The 16577-nt window shown below is 36.1% G+C and overlaps 1 long non-coding RNA gene across 1 annotated transcript in view; it reads left to right on the top strand.

Moving 5' to 3' along the window:
* Positions 1-13425, top strand: part of LOC116574475 — a 28504-nt gene extending 15079 nt beyond the window's left edge. Inside the window, exon 3 of the long non-coding RNA XR_004279334.1 lies at positions 13255-13425. This is a non-coding gene — a long non-coding RNA (uncharacterized LOC116574475). The remainder of the gene's footprint in view (positions 1-13254) is intronic.
* Positions 13426-16577: the final 3152 nt, after the last annotated feature.

The raw sequence follows: 16577 nt of genomic DNA, 5'->3' as shown, positions 1-16577 counted from the left end.
AGTGTAGCCATGACTGTTACGTGAAAAAAAAAAAAAAAAGAACAGATGTATCTTATCTTACTGACAATTTATCCAGTGTACTTATCTATTAAATGATGAGCACCATGGGTGGAATTATTAGAATAGGGAGTCTAAATTTATTTTTTTCCTGTTTGGTTTGGTTACTTTTTTTAATTTTTAATTTTTTTTATTTTTTTAAAGATTTTATTTATTTTTTTGACAGACAGAGATCACAAGTAGACAGAGAGGCAGGCAGAGAGAGAGGAAGGAAGCAGGCTCTCCGCTGAGCAGAGAGCCTGATGCGGGGCTCGATCCCAGGACCCTGAGATCATGACCCGAGCTGAAGGCAAAGGCATAACCCATTGAGCCACCCAGGCGCCCCCGGTTTGGTTACATTTAAGAAATATTTTCAGTCATGTAATAAACAAAATCTTTTTTTTTAAGCTATTAGAGCTCCACCTAGTAGAGCCACAGTTCCCAAAGTATTGGATTTGGAACACTGGTAATTATTAAAACATGCTCCTCAATGAAATCATTTGAATACAAGAAGGAGTTTATATAAATGGATTTGATAGGGTTAGAATGGGACCCAAGAATCTGAGTGTTACGTATTGCCAGGATGAATTAGTACCCAGAATACTGTATCAGCCTCTCTTGGCCAGAGTCTTAATCCTTTCTTTCTTACCAGGTCTGAATAAAGATCAACACTTTACTTCTAAATCATCATTTTTATTCTCTATTTTTTAAACCTCATGGACCTTTATAATCTAGACCAGTGTAATCCAATAGAAATATAATATAATCTACATTTTTAATTATAAATACTATGCTAAACACATTTTTCAAAAGCAAAATTAAACATGTAAAAGTAATTCTCATACTGCATTTTACATGGTTCAGTATATGCAAAATATTGATTCAACTTAAAATAAATACAAGAAATTACTAACTAGATAGTTAACATTTGCATTTTGGTACTAAGTCCTCAAAATGTGGTGTGTCCTTTATATATACAACCCATCTCAATCTGTTTGTGAACTATCTTATGGACAGCTGTGGAGCCTTTTTCTTTTTTTTTTTTTTTCAATGACTTATTTACTTTGTTTTAGAGAGAGAGAGAGAGAGAGAATCTCAAGTAGACTCCATGCTCACCTGGAGCCAAGGTGGGACTCGATCTCACAACCATCAGAACACCTCCTAAGGCAAATCCGAGACCTGGCTACTTAGCCCATGGTGCCACCCAGGCACCCCTATGGAGTCTTTTTTTGCACTTGTTTTGTTTGTTCTTCACTAATCATTTTTATGTTACATATGAAGTGTATACAGTGTTAAAAAAAAATGAAGATGAGAGGATCCAATTAATTACAAATATTTGTAACTCAGACTCGGGGTTTATTCTTCAAATGCATGTGCCTCTCAAAGTGTGTGTCTGTGTGTGGGGTGTGTGTGCAAACACTTGTGTTCTCACAGTTTCTATGTGGCATAGCTGGTTGCCTCTGGATCAGTGTCTCTCATGGGGCTGCACTCAAGCTATCACCCAGGGTTGCGTGCAGCCTCATCAAAAGATTTAACTGGGGGAAGGTGATGGGATTTATTGCCAAGCTTACCAAAATGATTATTGTCAGTCCTCAGACATTCACCACATTGGCCTCTCCATGGGAATGAACGTACTACACACACTGGCAATTCAAGATAAAACAAGAGAGTGCCCAAGACAAAAGCCACAGTCTTTGATGATCTAATCATGAGAGTGAGACCCATCATTTCTGTCTTTATCTTTTGGATAGAAACAAAAAAACTCAGTTCACCTTCTAGAAGATGAGGTGAGATAATGGCAGGAACACCAAGACTCAAGGATCACGGGGATCATGTTAGAAGCCACCTAACCTGGGCGCCTGCATAGCTCAGTGGGTTAAAATTCTGCCTTGGGTTCAGGTCATGATCTCAGGGTCCTGTGATGGAGCCCCACATCGGGGGCTCTCTGCTCAGTGGGGAGTCTGTTTCTCCCTCTCTCTCTGCCTGCCTCTCTGCCTACTTGTGATCTCTCTCTCTCTCTCTGTCAAATAAATAAATAAAATCTTTAAAAAAAGAGAGAGAAAGAGAAGCCATCTAACCATTGTACTCTTCCTGGTCCCCTGTGACCCACATTCCTTCCACATGCAAACTATACACCCTTCTACTTCAGGTCCCTCAAAATCTCTTCTCATTACAGCATTAGCTCAAAGTTCAGAATCTTGCCTTCTGGTTCAGATCCAAGTGTGAATATGCCTCCTGTGCTGTCACTCTAGCACATCGAGCACAGTCCCTCTTGATGTGTACCTATCACCTTAAAGGATGGGGCCAGCTTTCTGCATGTAGAATCATGGGAGTTCAAAGATTTCTCCTCATTCTACAGTTATTTCTCAGTGCAACCTGGGATTGTTTCTGCCATATAAAGCACTTTGAAGAACTTTGTGACTTTTCTGAAAATCTTCTTGGGATCCACTCCATCACACCAAAGCCACATCCACAAATCTCCCCCAGATTAAACTTTCTCAAAGGGGTGCTTTGAGGAGAATGGTGAGACACAACCTTGATGGCCTTAAAGGCACCCTGTTTTATGTGGCGGAATACTGTTCTGAGATACCACCTGACGGCATTCTGAAAAATTTTAAAAAGATTTTATAGTCATACTCAGTTTCCCTTTAGGACACATTCTTCTGGTAATATTCTGGATTGGATTTTTGCTCTGAAGCCATTCATTAATTTTAGCATTTTTGTTTGTTTGTTTGTTTTGTTTTGTTTTTCTGGAGAGTTTGGAATTTTCAGAATTTTTAAGTCGTGGCTCCTTTTTATTTAAGTGTCCTTCCCTTAATATGTCTCATCTCATTCTTCAAACTAGTATCTCCACCCAGAGTTCTATTTTTTTTTTTTTCCGATGTATATAGTGTCCATTTCTCTCCATTTTCTTGGGTGCTATGTGGCTAAGTAGCAACATTTAATTCATTATCAATCCTGTAATAAATAGCTAGATAAACGTAGCATTTTGCAAAGTTTAGTGGGTAGCATTACCGTCAGACTTTGATTAGAAATGCTTTTCCTGGACCAAGTGATCTTCCACTTCATCCCCCCGCCCCCGACCCCAGAGTAAATCAACCTTCTTCAATTTATAAAATATGGTGGGATTCAAAGGTAAATATCATAAAACAGATTGTCAGGACTGCTGTTTATTTAGACAAGATGACTTATTTCAACTTCTAACAACCAGCTGGGCTCATGAAGCAAGAAATCAAATACAAATTTATGGAATTGTCGGATTATTAATATTGAATCATTGAGTCATCTTACCTGAAGACCAGTCTGGAAGATAGTGTTCGGGTAACGGTTCTGAGTTCAGGCAGATTGCCAGAAAGCTCTCCCGGATACAACCCCTATATCATTGCAACAATTTACGTGGATGGCGTCCATAAACAGGGTTTTACAAGTTACTTTTTACAGGGAAATTAAATGATGCACCTTCCACCAAACAGACCAAACCCTACCGTGTAAATGAAGCAACTATTCTCAGCAAGTGCAAGCTTATTTCTGCTAAGTAGGTATTCAATCTCTACATACAGGAATTAATGTACAACATGTACTGACCGGTCTATGGTCAATGGAAATCATCAAAGTATGAGAAACTGGTTACCTGGAATAAATTGCTAATATTATCTGGGCTTCCAAGATTTTAATAAGCCTATCCAGGATCTGTGGGGTCTGTAATATCATGATATGCAAATGAAAAGAGAACTAAGAACGGGAGAGGCGGAACATCTTAAATTGCCATAAGTCAGCCCTACTGAAAGTTTTTTAAATGAATATTCATTTATTTCCACATAGATTATATCCTTATGTATAACTAACACATTCCAGTTGCCTAGGAAAGAAAAACAGTTAAATTTAAAATAAACACAGAAAATATGTGTTATTTTCAGCGCATAGAATTAATATTGCATGCTTAATACAAAGGAACAAATAAGCAGGCTCCCCACCAAACAGCGAGCCCCATGTGGGGCTCAATCCCAGGACCCTGGGATCATGACCTGAGCCAAAGGCAGAGGTCTTAACCCACTGAGCCACCCAGAAGCCCCACAGAAAAAAAGTATCTTTACACAGGAGGCAAGTTCATTCAGGGCAATACAAGTGGAAGTATAATTACAGTTCAGAATTTCAGTCCCTGTGTGGAAAGAGAACAGTTCGTGTACAAGGTCCTCTAGTGGTGATATCCTCAATGCACAAGCAAATGCGGCATGTATTTCAAGGATATTCCATCCGGAAGAAATGCTTTTTAATGTTTGCAGTCATGGTCTTAGTCAATTAAATCTTAGTCAAGACCTCAATTCACAAATGTATTTATCGGCCTGTTAAGCAAAGTGAAGCAAGGAGGAGCTGATTTTATTGGGGATAAGGGAATATTTTTGGAATGAGACCAAGCTCACCTCAGACCTGACAGAACAGGAACATACAACTTTTGAACACGTGCAAAGTATTAAGTTTGCTCTTCCAGCGACACGTCCCCTTGATCATGTTCCTCATCTAGGACTGAGGGACAGGCATATTAATTCAGAGGAAAGAACCCATCCCACAAGGAGCAGGAAGGGTAGCGGCAGAAAGCAATGTGTATTGTGTTTGCAGTATTTCAAAGGCTAGGAGGAGGGGAGGTTATTTGTATGTGCACTGGAAAAAGAATATATTATTTTTCATTGGGTCCCTGAAAAAGAAACTTGAGAAGCACCAGTACCAGCCCCTCTGAGCAAAGCAAACCTTGAGATCTTACTGGGGTCGAAAAACACATAGATAAAAGTCGAGTGGCACTGCATTCACATCAATATTGCTTAGGGGTTGCTTTTGCTTTTTTGTCTGTTTGTTTCTCTCCCTCTCTCTCTCTCTTTTTTTTTTAAAGATTTTATTTATTTATTCGGCAGACAGAGATCACAAGTAGTCAGAGAGGCAGGCGGTGAGAGTGGGGTGGGGGCGGGAAGCAGGCTCCCCGCTGAGCAGAAAGCTACCGATGCTGGGCTCAATCCCAGGACTCTGAGATCCTGACCTGAGCTGAAGGCAGAGGCTTAACCCACTGCGCCACCCAGGTGCCCCTGTTTCTCTTTTTTAAACCTGGAGTTCTGTTTGGAGAAAACATTGGCTGCCATCACACTTCTGCTCATACCAAGCACATATCTCATTCAGGATAGGATTACTAGGAGATAAATATGAATGGAAAGAAAAATCAAGACATTTCAAATATTGAAAATATGAATTAGACTATGAAATGTCTAAATGTTTCTGCCAAATATTGAGAAGTGACAAGACTGAACATTTAAAAATAAGCAAAAAACAAGAGACTTAACGTTACATTCAAAGAGAAAAAGAAAAGGTTTCCATAGATAATAGCTCCTCCTCCCAAGATGTCGCATTTTAGTACCATAATTAACATTTTAAAAGATCGTTTTAAATTTTTTTTCTTGTTATTATAGCAGTAGTGGCTCATTGCATAGAATTACAAAATAGCCTCCTGATGCAAGAGTTCTCTAAGTTTTAATTTCACAGGTGGTGGAGTCTGGACAGCTGCCATGGATCAAGGAACAGCCCGTCAAAGCCAAAACTATTAAGTCTAATCAAGTTCAGGTTATATGAACTCATAGTACATCTCCCAATACTGCTCTATTACAATATATTACAGTTTCAATGGGTAGTAGAAACTTACACCCTTGAGAGAACCGAGGAACTCGAAGATCTCTATCCTCAGTTTAGAAGGTTTATAGAACTGTCACCATCTCAGAAAAAGGGCACAGGAGCACAGTCTCCATTTTGTGCTTTTGATGGGTAAAGCCTTCTGAGAGAAATCAAACCTTAAGGCAAAGCTTCATTTAACTATTAACTATTTCAACTGTTCAGAGTGGTTGGGAATCCACAAGCCATAAATAAACATAAAAATCTAGTTGAAATTGATTAAACACTTGGAAAGCCCGGCAGGAAAAAAAACACTCTGAATCTTCAAAACCATGCCACATTAAATATTCTCCCTGAAAAGAGTCTTCATTGAAGATTGGCTAACAATACAGTAAGTAAAATGTAAGTTAGTTAAAACAAATAAACAGACAAACAGACAAACAAACCAACCCCACTGATCCTCAGTGAAAGTTAACAAGGAAACAGTAGAGTACCATCTTAAGACCTTTAATGAAATTTCACTTCTGGCAATGTTGGACTTTGTGTTTTACAAACTCTCTCACTGAGGACAATAGGCTAAGCTGAACGAGGGGTGTGTGTGTGTGTGTGTGGGTGTGTGTGTGTGTGCACGGCGCACTTTTTGAAATGATATTGGAAGGATCCCAAGGTTGAAAGAATTTGAATGGCTCAGATCCAGGAGTAAAGTTATACCAAGAGTGAGGAGTTCGGAAGTTGTATTTTCTACCCTCCATAGTACTATATATTTCAAAATTGTTTTTGGAGAGGTTGAATTTGCTTTAAGCAGCCTCATGGGCTGGGGAGATTAAGAAAAGAGAAAAAAAAAAGGTTACAGGGTGCCAGAAAAAGGAGGAACTGGCAAGTGCTCATGATTTTAGTTGAGACCTCAAAGGAGCACAGCCTGGTAGCAAGATGCATTGTAAATAAATACTCCAATTCAGCAAAAGATGAAGCCCCGCTTAAATTCACTCAGTCATTGATTGATTTAAAGTGAACCAACTCTAGCACAGCTCTCCGTCCAGAAAAAAAGTGAACCATTGCTGGAGGGAAGTGACTCAAACTCTCAAGTATCTCCCTGATATATCATGTCGCATATCTGGCCATTGTTAAAAATAAGCAGAATTGTGTGATGAAAATATATAATTTTTTAAAAAGCAAAAATCAGACAAAAGATACAAGTGGAAGAGCAAATAATACAATCATTAGACGCGAATTCTAAAATAATTTTATTTCTAGGGCACCTAGGTGGCTCAGATGTTATACATCTGCCTCCCACTCAGGTCATGATCCCAGGGTCCTGGGATTGAGCCCTGCATCGGGATCCCTGCTCAGCAGGAAGCCTGCTTCTCCCTTTCCCATTCCCCCTGCTTATGTTCCCTTTCTTGCTGTCTCTCTCTGTCAAATAAATAAATAAAATCTTTAAAAAAATAATAATTTTATTTCTAACTGTTAGGTTCAAGAAATGGTCAGGGATTTTTTTGGAACAATAACTGCATATTACAATAATCATACAATTTTGCAAATGAAAAATACAATAAGCACATAGAAAAGAAAAGACATGTAGAACAACAGATTAAATACAACTTAATCAGTAATAAGTGAACTGGAAGACAGGTTAGAAGAAAGTATCTGCAGTGAAGTTTCTACATGCAAAAGGAGAGCCGTCACAATTAATGCTAACATATCTGCAATTATATTATCATAATGGAAGTTGCGAGAGAGTGGAAAAGAAATAATACATATATATATATATAAAAGGGTAGTTGAAATTTTCAAGCTACACAGTCAGAATTTACTATAAATCTCAAGCAGATGACTAATAAAAGGGGAATAAAAGACTACATCTTGGCATATCATTTGAGCCACAGGAGAAGAAAAAGAGAAAGCAAATTATTAAGATTGGCAAATATAAATCACATATTGTATAAGAAAAAAAATGGTAAAAAATGGTATAACCAGGACCAATGATAAGGCTGACATCTGATTTCTAAGCAGAAATAATGGAACCCAGATGAATTAATAAAAAATTCAGAATGCTGAAAGAAATAATTGTTAATATGGAATTGAAATATTGAGAAAATATGCTTAAAAAGATGGTATTTTCAAACAAATAAAAAGTTAATTTTTCTTTAGCAGATTTTTTTTTTAATTGTGTTTATTTATTTGATGGAGAGAGAGACAATGAGGACAGGAACACAAGCAGGAGATTGGGAGAGGGAAAAACAGACTTCCCCACCTAGCAGGGATCCTAATGTAGGACTTGATCTCAGGACCTTGGGATCATGAACTGAGCCAAAGGCAGATGCTTAACACCTGAGTCACCCAGGTGTCCTAGCAGACTGATGTTAAAGGAAATAACAAACAAGTTTTTTAGGTACAAGAGAAATAAATCAGATAGAATCCTAGATATGAGAGGAAGACATGAACAGCAAGAAAAAGCATATGAGGGTACATCTTAATAAATATTGGTTACATAAAACGACAATGAAAACCAACATAATTAAAACAACAACATATTGTGGATATAAAACGTAGAAAAATATGTCAAAAGTAGTGCATTGGTACTGGCATAAAGATACAGAAACATACCAGCGGAACAGAGTAGAGAGCCCACAAATACATCCATTTATGGCAAAATGATTTCTGGCAAGGTTGTTCAGACTACTACAAAGGGAAACAAATAGAGTCTTCAAGAAAATAATATTGAGAAAACCGCACATTCACATGTGAAAGAATGAAGCTGGCATGCTTCTTTACACCATGTGCCAAAATTAATTAAATATGGATTAAATAATTCAATGTAAGACTAAAATTATTAAATTCATTAAAGAAAACAGAAGAGAAAAGCTGCAGGGCATTAGATGTGGCAATGACTTCTCGGGTAGGATACCAAAATCATAGACACCCAAAGCAAAAACAGGCAAATGGGACTCTGTCAAACTTAAAAATTCTGTGTATCAAAGGAAACAGTCAGCTGAGTGAAAAAGCAATCTATGAAATGGGAGAATACAATTGCATATCACATATCTGATAAGGGGTTAATATCCAGCATATAAAAGGAATTTCTGCAATTCAACAACAGTAGTTGCAAATAATGCAATTAGAAGATGGGCAAATGACTTGAATGAACATTTTTCCAAGGATATGCAAATAGCCCATGTGCCCACACAAAAGTACTTAACATCACTAATCATAAGAAAATAAAAATGAAGACCAATGAGATCACCTCATAGCCTCAGAATGACCACTATCAAAAGGACAGAAAATATAGTGTTGATGAGGATTCAAGGAAGAAGGAGCACTGCGTGCTTTTGGTGGGAATGTCAAATAGTACCAGCACTATGGAAAAGAGTAAAAAAAAAAAAAAAAAATTAAAAATAGAATTACCTTATTATTCAGTGGTCTCACTTCTGGATATATATGTATACCCAAAGAGCAAGCAATGTGAAATAATCCAGCCATAAAAAGAAATATACCACACGATTACACTTATATGAAGCATCTAACATAATCAAAATCACAGAAACAGAAAGTAGTAAAATAGTTGCCAAGCACTGGGAGGAGGAGGGTGGGAAGTTGCTATTTTTTGTGTATAGGGTTTCAGTGGTATAGGATAAAAATGTTTTAGACATCTATAGCACACACCAGTATGATCACTATAAAACTCTACACTTAAAAAGGGTTATAATGGTAAGTTTAATTATGTTTTTTATCACAATAAAAAAAAGTGTAGTACTTCAGTTGAAGAAAGGTGACTAAGTAAAAATGTTCTAATATTTTTGAAATGGTAGAGAAGATTAAAATTACTAATTTATATTGTATTTCAGTAAATAAAGTAAATGCATGGTATTCACTAAATAACCACTAATCAAAGAAACTAGCTAAGATGGAATAACAAAATAATCAAAAGAAAAAAGGGTATATAAAGCAGAAAGGAATAATAGAGATAAAATACCAAAATGGTAGGTTTAAATGTAAATATATGAAAGGCACAAATCAAGCATAAGTGCTAAGGACTCAGTTGAAAGATAAAATTTTCATACCACATTAAAAAACCTTCTGGTTATTAAAAAAAAAAAAGAACAAACAAACAAACAAACAAAAAAAAACAACAACCAGATTTTAAACATAAGAATATTGAAAATTTTACTGAAAAATGATTGAAAAGTTGTACCATACCCACACAAAATAAAAGTTGATGTAGCTATCTTAACATGAGACTTTCAAGAAAGAAAATTGCTAGAAACAGAAAAAAATTCAATTCATAAGTAGAATTTTCAGTAGGAATAACAGAATATCCAAATAAAGGGCAGATTTTCTACATTAAAGATTTGAAAGGTGCAATACTGCAAAGACATCAGTTGACTTCAACTTAATGTAGAGTTTCAATGTAACCCCAAAGAAAATCTGAATATATAGGATAGGACAATTGAAACACTATTTCTAAAACACATATAGAGCACTGGGTGTTTTATACAACTGATGAATGACAGAAATCTACCTCTGATACCTCTGATAGTAATGCACTATATGTTAATTAATTGAATTTAAATAATTAAAAAAATAAAACCCATTACCACATTACGTCACCTAAAATACTTTTTAATGATTTTAACTGAAGAAGAAAAATAAAATTCCTCCTCAAAAAGTTCTTCATCAGTAAATCAGAAATGAGAATCACTGAAAAATTCTCAAGAGCCTGCCTTTCAAAAACGCTCCAGCTAATTGTAATATCTACTAATATTTGGCAATCACTGCTTTAAAGAACCTTTAAAAAAAACCTTATTTTTTATGTAACCCTTGCATCAAACATGAATTTTTTTATGAATGAATGAATGAATGAATGAATGAAACATATATAGAAATGCAAAAGGCCACCCTAGAAGAGCTACAGAAATCATGAAGAACAAAAAGTTGGAAACTTTATTCTACTAGATAAAAGTACTTGTCATAAAGATTTGGTATCGGTATAAGATCAGGTAAATGTGCCAGTGGAATAATAAAGGCATCTGAGAAGTGGTTACTCACAGGCATGCATGATTTATATTTATGATGAAGTTTGCAGTACAGGGAGCAGAAGAAATGAAAGACTGGAAACACATGAAAACAATGCAATGGTTTCAGCAAATATAAATGTTATATAAAAATGTCAGAGCTTTGTTTATATGACAGAATACGCTTGACCCAAGTCTTTAGGCATGTTCAGGGGAATTCACCAGGTTAATAAAAAATAAAAAAATTAAACTCAAGTTGTATCATGTTCAAGAGCATGAAGGAATGGGAACCTGGGAAATATTCTGCAATGAGATAGAAGCGGTTTTGTTGAAGGTGACTGAAAATGAGAATAAAATATAGATTGTATAAAATTAATAATTTTAAGATTTTAATTTTAGACAGCTAGGAAGACCATTCAGTTTGTAGTGTGCAATATGAGATTTTACCTACTAAGACACGAGGAAAGGATGATGGCCTTGGGATATTCTGCCCATTTTTCATAAGGGTTGTCTTGGTAATAATCTAGTAGGACTTTGGTGTTTCTCCATCATTAAACTGAAAGAAATATCTGCAAAAAGCAATATACTATTAAAAACAAGCAAAGGAAAGAATAGTGTTACCATTAGCCGTCCGTGAAAAAAAATTGGTATATGTGTGTACTGTTCAAAACACTATCTGAAACCTTAAACCTCGCCTAATTCATGGTGCACGCTTTACTACTTCAAGTGTTTTCCTCAGACTCTGAATTATTGTACAGTTAGCATCTCAATGATTATATCACCTTGATATGTGACACCCTCTGTAGAAATGAGAAGCAGATTTAAGAAGACATGTCAACGATACAAAGCATTAAGTTAATTTATCTGAACACTTTAGGGAAAAATAATGCCGCATTTTCTGAAATGCTTCATGTTTTTAAACCTGTTGTCACTTGGTCAGAAAATAGTATGCCTCTGAAATTTGGGGTATTAACATTTAGGACTAACATTTAGGAGACTCCTGAATACCAGATCATTTACTGTGAATCTTGACAATTTAATTCAATTTTATCAATAAGATGTAAAATGAAATAGAGAAAGGTATAAACACATGGCTGAGTGGGCATATTTATCTTACTCCTATGATAATTTAGACTAAACCCATTAGCAGAAATCCCTTGGTAGCAATGGATTTAAGGTCACTCATTTTATAATCAGACCTTATAAAAATGCAAAACTCACTCAGCAGGAACAGGAGTGTGAAACAAGAGTATCATCAGCAGGAAACAGAGCTCTAGGAAGAGTATTTGATTCAGAACAGGATTTGGAGCTGAAAACATACTTACCCACTCTGGAAACAGCCAATGCATATTAAGAGTATTTTGCCTCTGATCTCCAGTTTCCACTCTTCTTTCTGTGCCCTCTCCTCTTTACATTCCTTTGATGATTCCCCCTGGTTCTCACCCTTATCTCTTATCTCTTATCCTCTCAAAAAGACTAAAATTGGCAGTCTTCCTGGGGAAGACATAATCTACCTTAGGTTGCTGTTTAAAAGCCACAAAATTCCAGGGTTTGAATTGTATACAGAAAAGCAATCAAACACATCAACCGGAAACCACCCCACCCTGTGAGAGGATAGACTAGTGCAAACAGCGCGTTCCACTTACCCTCCTGGCAAGGCTGTAAAAAGCGAAGGCAATGCAGGCGTAGCCTGTCGTGTGGCCCTTGAAAGGGTGTTTACTCCTGTATAGAAAAATAGGTTATACTTTTTGGGGGGCATGGAGTGTTTGAGAATCGTTAAATGGTTTCCTACCCTCAAAACAAGGCTGATTCTTCTCCTGGAGAAAAGCAATCTGAATCTTAGAAAATGTATCTTTTCCACATTACGAGTTCTCATCAATGTAACTGGTAGTTTTGGATCTAAATGGAAACAGACATTATAGGTATAATCTGTAATTTGGTTCCGAAGTAACTCATTAATATACACTGTCATCATGTTTTGTACAGTACATGAGTAGCCTGCATAACACAAATAAGTCTCTCCGGTTTTTTTTTTTTCTTTTGTTTTTTATCATATTATCAAAAAAGAGCTAGAGAAATTTCTCTCAGATTTTGGAAGATCTGTGTGACATTGTCTACCTCAAAACACAGTGCAGGCTTCCCCATTCTTCCACGCTTCACTTTATTGGGCTTCAGGGATACCACGTTTTTTATGCACTGGAGGTTGGTGGCAACCCTGTATCATGCAGGTCTATCAACACCATTTTCCCAAGAGCATATGCTCACTTTGCGTTTCTGTGTCACATTTTAATTATTCTTGCATTATTTTATACTTTTTATTAATATTGTATTTGTTATGGTGATCTGTGATCAGTGATTATGACTTCCTCGAAGCCGAGGTGATCGTTAGCATTTTGAGCAATAAAGCATCCGTAATGAAGGTATGTATCTTTTTTAGACCCAAAGATGCTTCACACTTAATAACTGAGTACAGTAGAGTGCAAACATAACTTTTATATGCACTGGAAAAACAAAAATTCATTTGACTCACTCTGTTGTTGTATTCATTTTGTTGCAGTGCTTTGAAACCTGCCTGTGTCTGACATCTGCAAAATCCACTTTGGGGAGACTCCGAAGTGTACCTCAAAGCAACAAGTATTTATCCATAACAATAGTGACCAGCATTGATTTATTTTTGCCGTTAAGCATTTTGATTGAATTCTAAAACATGAACAGTGGTTTGATTGAAGTACAAGATATACAAAAGAGTGCGCAAATAAACTCTAATTGCATAACTTCATGCATATTCTGTATAAACACAGATCAGGAATAATAACATTTCCAACCAAGTGGAAACCCAGCTTCCCCGTTGTTAACGCCTGAAAAGCTCATTAATACATTGGCTTTGCTTACCGTATGGTAGTTTTGGCTATGTAAAATATTATCCAAGTTGAACATAGAACATACACAAATGGAACAATTAGAGCAATTTGAGGAGATTTTTGTGTTTGAATCACCATTTTGTTTGTGTGATTCATCTACTAGCTCTGTATTGCAGTAGGTTGTTAATTCTCATTTCTCTCCACAATTCAGTGCAAGAATAAACCAAAATTTATTTTATATCCTTGATGAACATTTGGTTTTGTTCTTGTTAATGGTGATAAGGAGTAGTAAGGAGTAGTAAGAAGTAATAAATAGTAAGAAATACTGTGAACATATTTCTGTCTTTATTTTCCCAGGACTCCTTTTTTTTCTTTTCTTTACTTTTTTTTTTTTTTTTTAAAGATTTTATCTATTTGACAGTGAGAGATCACAAGTAGGCAGAGAGGCAGGCAGAGAGAGAGGGAAGCAGGGTCCCTGCTGAGCAGAGACCCCCCGATGTGGGGCTCGATCCCAGGACTCTGAGATCACGACCGGAGCTGAAGGCAGAGGCTTTAACCCACTGAGCCACCCAGGCGCCCCAAGACTCTTTTTTTTTCTATTAAATTTTTGCAACATCTTAAGATGTGTAAACATAACTTTTTTTTTTTTTTTTGTCTTTCTTCTTTTCTGTCACAGGCATTCAAGGCTATTAACTTCCTTTTCATCACAAATAATAAATTATTAAACACTGTATTTTTCTTATTCAGTTCAAAATATTTTCTATTCCTCAATGTGGGTTCTTTTCTGTCCCCTGGATTGCTTTGAAGTATGTTTCATTGTAAACATTATGAGTTTGTGTTTTATTTCTCTGTTAATGACAGCCAGCTCAATTCTACTGTGAACAGACCATAGTCTCTAGTTGGTTATCACACTTGATGATTTGCTGAGACTTGTTTTCCATCCTATGTTGTGGTTACTTCTGTAAATGGTCTAAGTAAAATTGGAAACAATGTATGTGTGGTTGTTTTTTTCATTCAGTGTAATGCTGAATGTGTGTTAGTTCAGGCAAATTTGTCAGTTGTATCACACAGATCTGATTTTTTTATTGATCTTTTTGCTGGTTTAACCAATTAGAGACTGACAGAGATGCTTAAATTTCACCCACATCATTCTAAGTGTATATATTTCTACTTTTATTTTTGTTAAACTTTATTCATATGTGTTGAAGTTATGAGTAGCATGCAAATTATACCTTCTAGGTGAATTACCGTTTTATACTTATGAAATTTCATTACTTATTTCTATTTATGTTATCTGCTACATGTGATATTTAAAAAGATACACCAGCTTTCTTCTCATTAGTGTTTAATTATGTATAATTTTCCATGTTTATTTTAAGCTTTTCGATTTTCCTATTCTTAGGGGCTATGTCTTATAAAGAGTACATGGTTGGATTTTTTCTACCCAACTATATGCAAGAAATATGTGAGAAACTGAATTGTGCCATGTCCTCACCATGAACTATTATGGTCAGTATTTTGATTATAGCCATTTTAATAGGTGTAGTAATATTTTGTGATTTTTATTGGCATATCCCCTATGTCTAATCATGATGAAAACTTTAAAAAAATACATTTTTTTAAATTACTTTCTGATTTATACCATAATGTGAAGTAAGGTACAATGATTTCCCAAATACTCCCTTCCCCCACACATAAATAGCTTCCGCATTATCGACACCCATCACCAGAGTGGTGCATTTGTTACAACTGATGAACTTACGTTGATACATCATTATTACCCACAGTCCACAGTTTGCCTTCTGGTTTGCTTCTGGTGTTGTACATTCTATGGGTTTGAACAAATGTGTGACATGTATCCATCATCATAATATCACACTGAATATTTTCACTGCCCTAAAAATCCTCTGTGCACTGTCTAGCCATCCCTCTCCTCAACTCCAACCTCTGGCAAGCATCGATACTGTTATTACCATCTCCATCGTTTTGTCTGTTCCAGAATGTCATAGAATGGAAATCATACTGCATATAAACCTTTTAGATTGATTTATTTCACTGGGTACTAAGATTGTAATGCAATATGAATAATAGGAAGTTTCCTCTATGATTTTTCATGGCTTAGTAGCTCAATTCTTTGTAGCACTGAATAATACTCCATTGTCTGAATGAACTATGGTTTATCCATTTACATACTGAAGGGTATCTTGATTGCTTCCAAGTGTTGGCAATTATGAATAAAGCTGTTTAAACACCTGTGTGCAGGTTTGTATGGACATAAATTCTCCAGCCCCTTTGGGTAGATACCAAAGGAGTATGATCACTGGATCTTGGTGGTCAGAGCGTGTTTTACCAACAATGAATGAGAAATCCTCTTACTCCACATTCTCACCAGTATTTGCTGTTGTCAGTGTTCTGGTTTTGGCCATTATAATAGGTACATAGTGGTATCTCATTATCGCTTTAATTTACATTTCCCTAATGACATATGGTTATAAATATATTTATAGATATAGATATGTATAACTATATATATAAATTATAAATATATATAGATTATAGATACAGATTATAAATATATATATAGATATAGACAGTGAAATATATATGGTGTGGATACCTGTCTCTGTGTCTCTGTTACTTTTTTTTTTTTTTAAGATTTTATTTATTTATTTGAGAGAGAGAGAGAGACAGTGAGAGAGAGCATGAGCGAGGAGAAGGTCAGAGGGAGAAGCAGACTCCCCATGCAGCTGGGAGCCCGATGTGGGACTCGATCCCAGGACTCCGGGATCATGACCTGAGCCGAAGGCAGTCGTCCAACCAACTGAGCCACCCAGGCGTCCCTCTCTGTTACATTTTGATCTACAAATATTTTCTCCCACTTTGAGTCTTGTCTTTTTCATTCTCATATGAAAAGCATTTCTGAAAGCTACTTAGTTATTAAGTTTTTTTGTTTGTTTGGTTGCCTTTGTTTTTGTTTTTGATTTTCCTGCTTGATGTCATACTCTCCAACTATATACAG

Source organism: Mustela erminea, chromosome 15 (assembly GCF_009829155.1).
Source record: "Mustela erminea isolate mMusErm1 chromosome 15, mMusErm1.Pri, whole genome shotgun sequence".
Taxonomy (NCBI): domain Eukaryota; kingdom Metazoa; phylum Chordata; class Mammalia; order Carnivora; family Mustelidae; genus Mustela; species Mustela erminea.
Note: the sequence above shows the minus strand (reverse complement) of the source record. Positions and strands in the feature narration are given on the sequence as shown.